Consider the following 10,649-nt stretch of genomic DNA (forward strand, 5'->3'; position numbering starts at 1 on the left):
CAACTGAATGCAAATGTACGTATGAACCCACGTGTGAGTGCTTTCTTGTCTCGGAACGCAACGTCATTAAGAAAGCGCTTGCCTCTGCAAAGATGCATGATATACCTTAATATTATAGTTGAAAATACCTCCGAGAACTTCCCCTCCACTTCCAATCAACTACAGTAGGCTATTCATCAAACGTCTATCAATAAAATAAGCAAACAAACAGTACCTAGGCCTATGTTAATAATGATAAGGCTATCACAATTAAAATAATAACTATATGGTACACTCTAAAAACAGATTAGTTGGATTAACCATGAAATCAATCAATTTTAACCAATGTCATCGTGTAATATGTGTCCGAATAACAAATTAGTTAGATTGACAAATTGGACTTTAGTTAAGTTTTTAACCAATTTTCGTCAGTTGACAAATTAACCTATCTCACTAGGTTGCACTAACCAATGAGATTGTGTATTAAGTGTCCGACTAACTATTAGTCAAATTGACAAATCTGACTTAGTTAAATGTTAACCAATTTTCATTAGTTGACAAATTAACCAATCTAACTAGGTTGTTTTAACCATTAGATCGTGTAATATGTGTCCGACTAACATATTAGTCAAGTAGATTGGTTAAATTTTCAACCAATTTTCATTAGTTGACAAATTAACCAATCTAACTAGGTTGTTTTAACGATTAGATCGTGTAATATGTGTCCGACTAACATATTAGTCAAGTAGATTGGTTACATTTTCAACCAATTTTCATTAGTTGACAAATTAACCAATCTAACTAGGTTGTTTTAACCATTAGATTGTGTAATATGTGTCCGACTAACATATTAGTCAAGTAGATTGGTTAAATTTTCAACCAATTTTCATTAGTTGACAAATTAACCAATCTAACTAGGTTGTTTTAACCATTAGATCGTGTAATATGTGTCCGACTAACATATTAGTCAAGCAGATTGGTTAAATTTTTAACCAATTTTTCTCAGTTGAAAAATTAACCAATATAACTATGCTGTATTAACCAACTAACTGATAACTAAATAGTTTCTTGACAAATAACCAATGACTTAAGGTATTTTAAACAAGTTTACTGTTTAAAGACAACCAGCAACATAACAACCCACCCATACACATATTCACCCACCTAAAACGAAACAAAAAGCATACAGGCTAATATACATAAGCATACATACAGGTGTAGTCACATACATTTAAACGCATAACCATGATCAAACTGGCATGGTGTTGCCCTCATCTGATATGAACTCAACGGATTTACACACAAACACATACATTACAGCACACACCCATACATACTGTATATAAATATTCACCCACCTAAAACAAAACAAAAAGTGTACAGGCTAACACATAACCATGAGCAAATTGGTGCACAATCAGAGCACAAGTTGTACACACACACACACCCACCACTCATACACTCCCACACACATACATACTCACACGTATACCCTCACATACACACACAGGTAAACACGGTCACATACACTGCCGAGTTGTTCCTTGTTTCAGGCATTCCTCATTCTTGGATTTTAGAAGGCCGGCTATATCTGTTGCAGGCTGGAGCGACAGAAAAAAACAAAAAAACAAAACATGAATATGAAAGAAAGTAAGCATATATTACAATTGACCGTGTCCATGAATATAATTAAGGTGCTCTAAGCGATGTTTATAAGCGAAAACATTTTTTGTCACATAAAACAAATATCACCTGACCATCTACTAGCTACCTGTCCCCTGAATACACTGTAAAAAAAGCACGGTCTCTGGACAGCCCAGGCTCCAAACACGGCCAACAAAAACAGCCTGGACCATAAAACATAACATATTGTTCCAGCCAACCACGGATGAGATGCACGTTCAGGAGAGTTTCAGTTGCATTGGAGGGAGGGGGAGCGAGGGGTGAGCTAGCTCTCTGTTTCCTTTGAATGTCAACAGAAGTGACGTTACCCAAAATCGCTTAGAGCACCTTTAATGCAAACTACTCAGCTTGTGTGACAAATAAAAGCAACCCCACACTAGCAGCTTAGAAGTCAGGTGCGATAGTTAGAAGTAATGCAGATGTGCACTATATACACACCACGAATATGTGACCCTGCAAGGGGAAACCAGTCGCTTTAGTAAAATTTACAAAATTAAGTTATTGTGCTTACATGAACAATCATAAACTAAGCTTTCCAACGATATGTATATCGATGGTATTGCAAAAAGTATCACTAAGATAACCGCATCCAAAGATGGCGTGGTTCTCCTGTCACGATACGCCAGAACAGGAGAAAATCACCTTTTTAAGTAAATTGTCACGTGCGATAGTGTGAGGGCACAGCTAGTATTAGCCTTACGGTAGCGTGACTTTGAAGCGGATGACTGACTATGTGCAGTTTCATCAACCGAGTGAGTGTCTTTTTCTGCCCCCTAGTTAATACCTGAGACGGTCATAAGGTGTCACTATATAATATAATTAATGTAAAATGACGCCAGGATATTTCTAAAAGTTCGTGCTTTTGACCGTTCGTGCCCTGAAAGGCAAGTCTTTCACATTCATATTCGGTTACATCTGCCAAGAATGATGGAGAGAGCTGACACATTGAGTAATGAGTAAATTTTAGCTATACCGTAAAACCTTATAGCGGCGTGGACAAAGAGAATAAGCTAATGTGTTGAATCTTCATCTAAATAAAGTCAGGGTTTAACAGTAAATGTATGTTCATCCGTGAAATTTGTTAACAATATGAAAGTGTAGACTGTATACTGTCGAATTATGTGAAAATGGGAAATTCAACATTTTAACCCGTACGTCTGTTTATCGTGGATTTTCTCAAAATAGCAATGTGCGCAAGACGACTGGTTTCACCTTGCCGGGTCACAAATATCCTCTTCATCAAAAGAAAAGCACCGGACATTTCTAAGTGTACCCCAAACTTTATATGTACTTATATATACTTTTATTAGGCTACTCGTTACTCAATGTGTAAGCTCTCTATCGTTCTTGGCAGATGTAACCGAATATGAATGTGAAAGACTTGCCTTTCAGGGCACTAACGGTCAAAAGCACAAACTTTTAGAAATATCCTGGCGTCATTTTACGGACCAGGAAAAGTTTTCCATTAACGTAGCACATTTTAAAAGTGGGCCTATAGCCTACACAATCTGTGTACACAGAACTTCTTCTCCCCTTACTTCCCCCAAAATACATTAATTCTATTCTATAGTGACACCGTATGACCGTCCCAGGTATTAACTAGGGGGCAGAAAAAGACACTCACTCGGTTGATAAAACTGGACATAGTCAGTCATCCGCTTCAAAGTCACGCTACCGTAAGGCTAATAATTGCTGTGTCCTCACACTATCGCACGTGACAATTTACTTAAAAAGGTGATTTTCTCTTCTTCTGGCGTATTGTGATAGGAGAACCATGCCAACTTTGGATGCGGTTATGTTAGCGATACTTTTTGCCATACCCTTGATATACATATCGTTGGAAAGCTTAGTCAATGGCCGTTCATGTGAGCACATTAACTTAATTTTGTAAATTTTACCAAAACGACTGGTTTTGCCTTGCAGGGTCACATTTCACAGTGACCCTACACTTCTGAGCAGTAGTATGTCTGTGTGATATCATACCTTATCGCAACATTGCCTGCAGCAGCACTTGCCTTCTTGCTTACAGGACCTTAACATAGATCATCCCCCATCGGACTTGCAAAAGCAGGCTGGGACTGCTGGGTGGCACCTAAAAAAAAATAAAACACCATTTGTCATACATCTGGTTATTGTTGATTAAGATAAAAATCTTAGCATTAAAAAAAAAGGAAAGGTAAGTCAATCTGGTGTACAAAAATAAATTATAAATACCTTCTGAAGGCACACTTGCCACCATCACCATCTATGTTAATTCTTGATATCAGTTTATTTGTGAGGACTCTGTCAATAAAAGATAGGATTAAACCAAATTATGCATGCTGTACAATAAATTGAGTTGCTGTACAATTTTTGAAATAATGATTATGATCAGTTTGGCAGATATTCACTGCTCACATTACCACCAACACAATGGTAAACGTGACTCAATTGCAAAATTCAAGACCATTTTAAGTAGCTGCAATAATCATGATTAGTTTCTGTATTAAAGGTTGTATCAGCGATAGCTAGCTCGCTACTCCCTCCCCCTCACTCCCTTTCAATTAAAACTCTCCTAAACACGCATCTTGTCGGTTATTGGTTGAAATACTTTATTTTGCCTGAGAGTTTGCCAACCCTTGTTGGTAGCAATTGTTTTTGTGTACAGATCTCAGAGCCTAGGCTGCCTACAGAGACGCGGTTTTTTTGACGGCCTGCTTATGGGGCAGACAGCTAGCGGATCATTAGGAAAGATTAGATGAATGTGATAATTTATGTTTGGGCCTTTTTTGGGCCTAAAATCGCTGATACAACCTTTAATGCATTACATAGCACATATGTCAAACAAATTAGAGCATGCACAATAACATACCCCATAGCCCTCACCATGGAAAAAAAATATATTCAAAACACAAACACTTACACCGCGTTGAAGGCAGCAGCGATGGCTACTAGACATCATCAAGTAGTAGGTAGTGCCATCAGGACAGACCAACTTTGACCTAGACAGTTGATGGAGCACACATAGCAACAGACACATAAACAGGGGATAAACTTTTTTGCGATTTAGGGCTGTAACGATACACCAACCACACGATTCGGTTTGCATTACGATTTTTGACCCACAGTTCGATCGAACCTCGACTTTTTTTTTTTTTGAAGGGGGGGTGCAATAGCCTACCTTGGAACACCAGAGGATTATAATATAATATACTATAATATAACATAACATATCTGTATATATATATCCTGATATCTGTAAATGTATCCTGATATAAAAAGCGAGAATACTAAATTTGTCTAAATTTGTTTATGACAGTACACTTTATGCAGATTAGCCTATAGCCTAGGCCTACTATTTCTATTACAACTCTACCTCTTTAATTCAGCTGTCTGGTTGAAGCCTGGAAATATTGTAAACAAAGTAGCATAGTTGGCTAGCTTATCATAGTCTACTGATTGGACTGTTCAGTTTCCCCATGTGTGTTTAAGTTTCAAGGTAATACTTGTTCTCCTTGGGACAGGCACTTTTGGGAAACATTGGTATTGGGATGCTCAGTCAACTTGAATGCAAGAGTTTCAAACAAATATGTGTAGCATAATGATGCTAAGCAGAGCATAAATTTAATAGTAATTACCTAGTCGTCAGTTAGTCTTTACAGTATGCATCCATGCTTTCACGATTGTGAATGCTTTATTTGGATTGTGCAGGCTGAGTCGCGCGTGTCCATTGAGAGAGAGCAGGGCAAGGAGAGGGGGAAGTTGCAAGCATAGTCTACAATAAAAGTAATGAGCAGTGCGAAATTATGATTTATTTATGTATTTTTTGGCAAGGTAGGCTACCGGTAAGTAAAGCCAGTGTTGGGAGGGTTACTTTCAAAACGTATTCCGTTACAAAATACAGAATACATGCCCAAAAATGTAATCTGTAACGTATTCCGTTACGTTACTCAATCTGAGTAACGTATTCTGAATACTTAGATTACTTCCGCATTAAATTGCATTTTATAAGTGTAGGAATGCAGCCATCAAATCATGCTTAGGCCTACTACTAAACAGGCCTATTCTGGTGTGTTCTTCTGTTCCAAATGGCTGAAGTGTTAGGCCCACATAGGAGAATGTAAAGTCAACTAACTACCTGAGTAAACTAAGCTACCTGATACAACTTTAAAATAGCAAGGTGACCATTAAAACTACAGCAGGCGACTAGGCTAATTAAAATAAACAAATAAATAGGCTACTTTAAGGGCGTAGCCAAAAATGATCGATCCAATGTGTGTCTCAATTGTCCCCCGCTGACCACCTCACACATTTCTCTAGATTTTGCAACGACCTTACATGACAAAATGCAATAAAATATGCCAGTTTTTAGGACACAGAATAATGTTTGTAATGATACCAGTTACGTTTAACAGCAACATAAGTGTAATGAGCTATTCATTGTCGAAGGTGCATGGTGAAGTGAAATTCTTACTTTGGAAAACATTTTTTGCCAATATCCTTGGATGGGAGATCCTTGTGTCATTCAAAATTTCCATGATCAAAGAGGGCACTAATACGCATGTGCATAGCAAAAATCACAACTTGGGCTTGCTGTGCAAGCAAGATATTTAAGGTGTCTCAACTGTACGCATGTCTCAACTGTACTCAGTCTACCCTAATTAAGGTGTGCCTGTGAGATTTTTTGGTGGCATCAACCCAGTAGGCTACATGTGAGGGGCGCATATGACAGGTGGAACGCAAATGACCTGTAAATGTAAACACTATGGGCTAGGCTACTGTATATCAGTGCTCTCAAAATGAACGTGATCACGTAATGACAATGAAAAACCGCGCGTTAAAATATGCTAGGCCTACTCGCAAGAATAATTCTTCAGAGGCTGCACCATATAATTCATTTAAAAACGTAAATGTAGATCTAGAAAACATAATAATCTATAAAGCTATTTTAAGTTAGAATAAAAAACTTAGAATGCAGTGCCTATTTTGGAGATTGGTTTGATTGTAGCCTAGGTCTAAATCAACACGTGAACTAGGCTTTGCTTATTGCTTAGCAAACTGTGTTACCGATTGGCTGAAGTAGCCTGAGCTATTAATACTTGGGAAAATATCCTTTGAACAGACATCAGGAACCACGATCAGTGAGGAATAGGAGTTACCTCCACTTACTTTACTCAATTTGCTGTGCAAACAGTCATTTCAGGGTCTCCGATGACACTTCCATAATGCGCGCTGGCTGCGTTTTGAGGCTAGTGCAAGACGGCAGCTTGGATTTAAACATGTAAACAATTTCATCATAGCTTTCAGGAGCTTCTGGGAAATGGAGTTGCCTTAATTTATTTAGAGAGTGAACAAACTTATGAAACAGATAAGTATCGTCATGTAATCCATTGATTTCAACAATGTAACTGTATTCTAAATACCAACTATTTAACTTGTAACTGTATCGGAATACAGTTACTCATAATTTGTATTCTGAATACGTAACGCTGGTACATGTATTCCGTTACTCCCCAACACTGAGTAAAGCGGGAGATGTGTGTTGCTTATAAGCCGCAAAGCGCTGTGTGAAACACTAGAAAGGGTTTGTCGCGGTTCTGCCTTTTCACACCACGACACAAGTTTGTGGATATGAGTATCGCGATTTCGGTTTCAAATCGCATATCGTTACAGCCCTAATGCGATTCTACGTGTATGTGTGTGTGTGTCTCTACCTGATGAGTGAACTCTCTTGCGGGCGTTCGTATGGAGGTGGCACACATTTGGAATATTCCAGAATGCACTCAGCATTCTCAGGGAAGCAGTCCTCATAACACACAGTCTGTAAACAGAGGGAACAGAAGGAGACTAAGATTAATAAATGGAAAAACACACAGAACATGAAAAGACCATCACTGAAGCACTACTACACTCACATGCATGTTAAATAAACACATGCCTCAGAGCAAGTACCCCCCCACCCCCCCACCCCCCACACACACACACACCCCAAGTTAGCAAGGTAACGTTAACAACTTTCATCTGTGTCTGGTGTCTGTAATGTTAGCCTTCATGGTAACAGACACTTTAAATGTAGCAGCTAGCTAAGTTAGCTAGAGCTAACCTACTTGTGCCAGATATTTCATTCAAACTAAAACTCTACATTCATAACGACATCTCAGACAGAATTATTGCTAGATATGATATTAACTATCATTTCAGATATTCCACATAATGGTGAAGTTAGTTACTGGAAAAGCTAACATTCACAGCTAACATCGTTAACGTTAGCGATGTTAGCTCGCTAGCTAATTGCTAGCTAATTCTAACATATTTGGTTAACATTCCATTATGAAAACAATAAAAGCTATATTTCTAATAAATTCCCGTTTTCAATTGACATAAAAAGTACTGTAATTCTTACCTTGAATGATAAGGACAGGCAGAGTTTGTACAGCTTACACATGTAGTCAGCTGCATGACAGAAAAGTGACGGTTGAAGTCACTGGTGGCTGGAGTTGAAATGTCAATCAGAGGTGGGGGATGGGAATTACTGTGTGTGCGTGTGCTTATCAAGAACGTTAAAAATAATTGTAGCCTATGTGAAAATGATTAACTGTTGCCATTTTAGACTGTTACATTGAAATGGCTACTAAACAGATTGATAGAAGTGTACAAACAATAGTAACATTAGCCTAGTGGGCTATTATTACTACTATTGTGATTATTATGATTCGCATATTATGGTGTGACGTCAATTTCAGATCAATTTGACTTATTTAACATTAATCATATTGACCCAAGTTTTATAGTGACTAGGCTACATGTCCCTGTTGGACCTCTTTACAATCACAAGCAAGCCAGCTTGTAAAGCTAAAATAGTATGAAATTATGCTCAACATGGTGGTCAAAGCCTTGACTAATTCTTGACATCAAATTGACATCAAGGAGCCCGCTGGGTAGGGTATAGCCTACACTTTTTTAGGACTAGCCTATACAGGCTGCAACTTCACATGAAAAAAAGTCCACTTCCCCTCAAATAGAAGACACAATTCAAGCAAGTGGCATGGTCCGCACAAAATGCACTGCACTGGTGCATCTGCCAATTTAAGACCTAAATTAATATAGGCTATTTAATATAGGCTAGGCCTATTTGGTTTGTGAACCACTCCGCTTCAGTCAAGGGCTTGATGGGAGCACGACACAGTCCAAACTGCAGGGTCCCCCTGGGGAAGGGCTGAAGGCATTGAGCGCCTTTAAGAAAACTATGTATAAGTCTATGTGAATCAACAGTCAAATCATCCACTTTAACCTGCTATGCAGAAATGGCAGCCATGTACACAGGACCTATAGGCCTATACTTTCACAGAGGGGGCATTACCCTAATCAAGAAAATTCTGTAATAATTTCAATATAGCCTAACAAAGGTAAAGTGTAGACAAAACTCCTGAAGCTTCACAAATATAGGCTAGGCCTATTTTATAATAATATTAATATTAGTTAATAATTAATATATTTATTATTTTATTTTATTATTTTATAATAATTAATAATATTAGTTATTTCATTTTCTTAAAGTGCTGACCAATTTAATTGGTTGTTGAGAAAAAAAATCCATGAACAAATGAGATTGGTTAATGGATAGCCTATGTCTTAGTTAAATTAACCAATATTTGCTTAACTAATGATGTTAGTTTAATGAATAACTAATGTATTGGTTTAATATTTACCAATATGTTTGTTAAATTAACTAATATATGCTTAACCAACGATATTAGTCGTTTTTTTAACCAATCTGTTTTTAGAGTGTAGTAGGCAGACAATCTGTTTTGTTTTGCGAGCAAATACATTTAGCAAATAGTTTATAAATGGAATAAAGCTCCTTAAAAATTAGCACGGAGGTCTGATGTGAATGACAGCTAGCTGAACCAATAAGACGACATAATTACCATTAGAATTAACTTAGCTTGGCTGTTAGCCTGGTCGGGACCAGGCTAGGTGCAGAGAATAAATCCCCATGGTAACTTATGTGCCATCTCTTTTGTGAAACCAAGTCAAGGCTAAATTCATCCAGGATAACCTAAAAATCCCAGCTTAATCCCTTATCTAGGTTTTGTGAAATACCCCTCAGATCTGTGCACGTTCTCGGTGTTGGGATGACGTTGGCCAATCGTGAAACGTGGAGACGCACAAGACCGCTTATATTAAAAAACAATTACTTCTGCATTTATGAGCGATAGTGTAATCTACACTGCGGTCATTTTTAGTGTCTAGCCTATAACATCAAATAAATCGATTGTCATCAGATGTTGTAGGCTATGGTATGCACGTCCATAGTGGCATATTTGTCCCAACACTGTGGAAGACATCATGCCCCTAAGAAGCCACACCCAAGTGAGCTTAATGACTACAGGCCTGTCGCTCTAACATCACACGTGATGAAGACAATGGAGCGACTGGTCTTGTGCATACTGATGGTGCATTCAGAGCACCTCGGAATGACAAGGACCGCCCCCATGGCTACTTTGTTTTTCCGACAGCAAGTGTTCATGTGCTTTGCCATCGGAATGTGTGACAAACACGGATGCCACAACAAAGGTTAACCCTTTAGCCGCCAGGGTTTAAAAAGAATAAATTGGATTTGTACATCAAAATTTCAAAAGGCCATGGCTTGCAAGTGGTCAGAGATAAAGTCCTACTGTAAATGTGAAAATCATTTAGTATGAACAGAAGTTTATGAAGGGGGTAAATTTACTCATCTAATTTGCATATTATGACGTCACTGGATGGTAACCACCGTGAATTATGCACATTTCAGTAAATACTAGATGTTGAACATATTTGAGCAGTTTTACTTTCTTTTTTTGTCATTTCACCGACATAACAAATGAACAGGAATACAGTCACATGTAAACCAACAATAGTAAACTATTACTATTACCACAAACCTTATTCTACTATACAATAAAGTAGCCTGGTCAAATCAGTTCCTATCGCGGGTGACTTTGTAGTTCTTCAGAGCCCTATTT

The 10,649-nt window shown here is 37.9% G+C and overlaps 1 long non-coding RNA gene across 1 annotated transcript; it reads right to left on the minus strand.

The window, feature by feature from the left end:
- Nucleotides 1-1,016: 1,016 nt before the first annotated feature.
- Nucleotides 1,017-4,631, minus strand: LOC143121014 (uncharacterized). Its single transcript, XR_012986353.1, has 4 exons — nt 4,565-4,631; nt 3,877-3,945; nt 3,646-3,754; nt 1,017-1,580 (listed from the first exon to the last, which is right to left on the minus strand). It is a non-coding gene; the product is annotated as an uncharacterized LOC143121014 (long non-coding RNA).
- Between the last annotated feature and the right edge of the window lie 6,018 nt (nt 4,632-10,649).

The sequence above is a fragment of the Alosa pseudoharengus genome, unplaced genomic scaffold (assembly GCF_046254945.1).
Source record: "Alosa pseudoharengus isolate Yale_2024_CS ecotype anadromous, Long Island Sound unplaced genomic scaffold, YU_APseudo_1.1 YU_APseudo_1.1_scf_13, whole genome shotgun sequence".
Classification (NCBI taxonomy): domain Eukaryota; kingdom Metazoa; phylum Chordata; class Actinopteri; order Clupeiformes; family Clupeidae; genus Alosa; species Alosa pseudoharengus.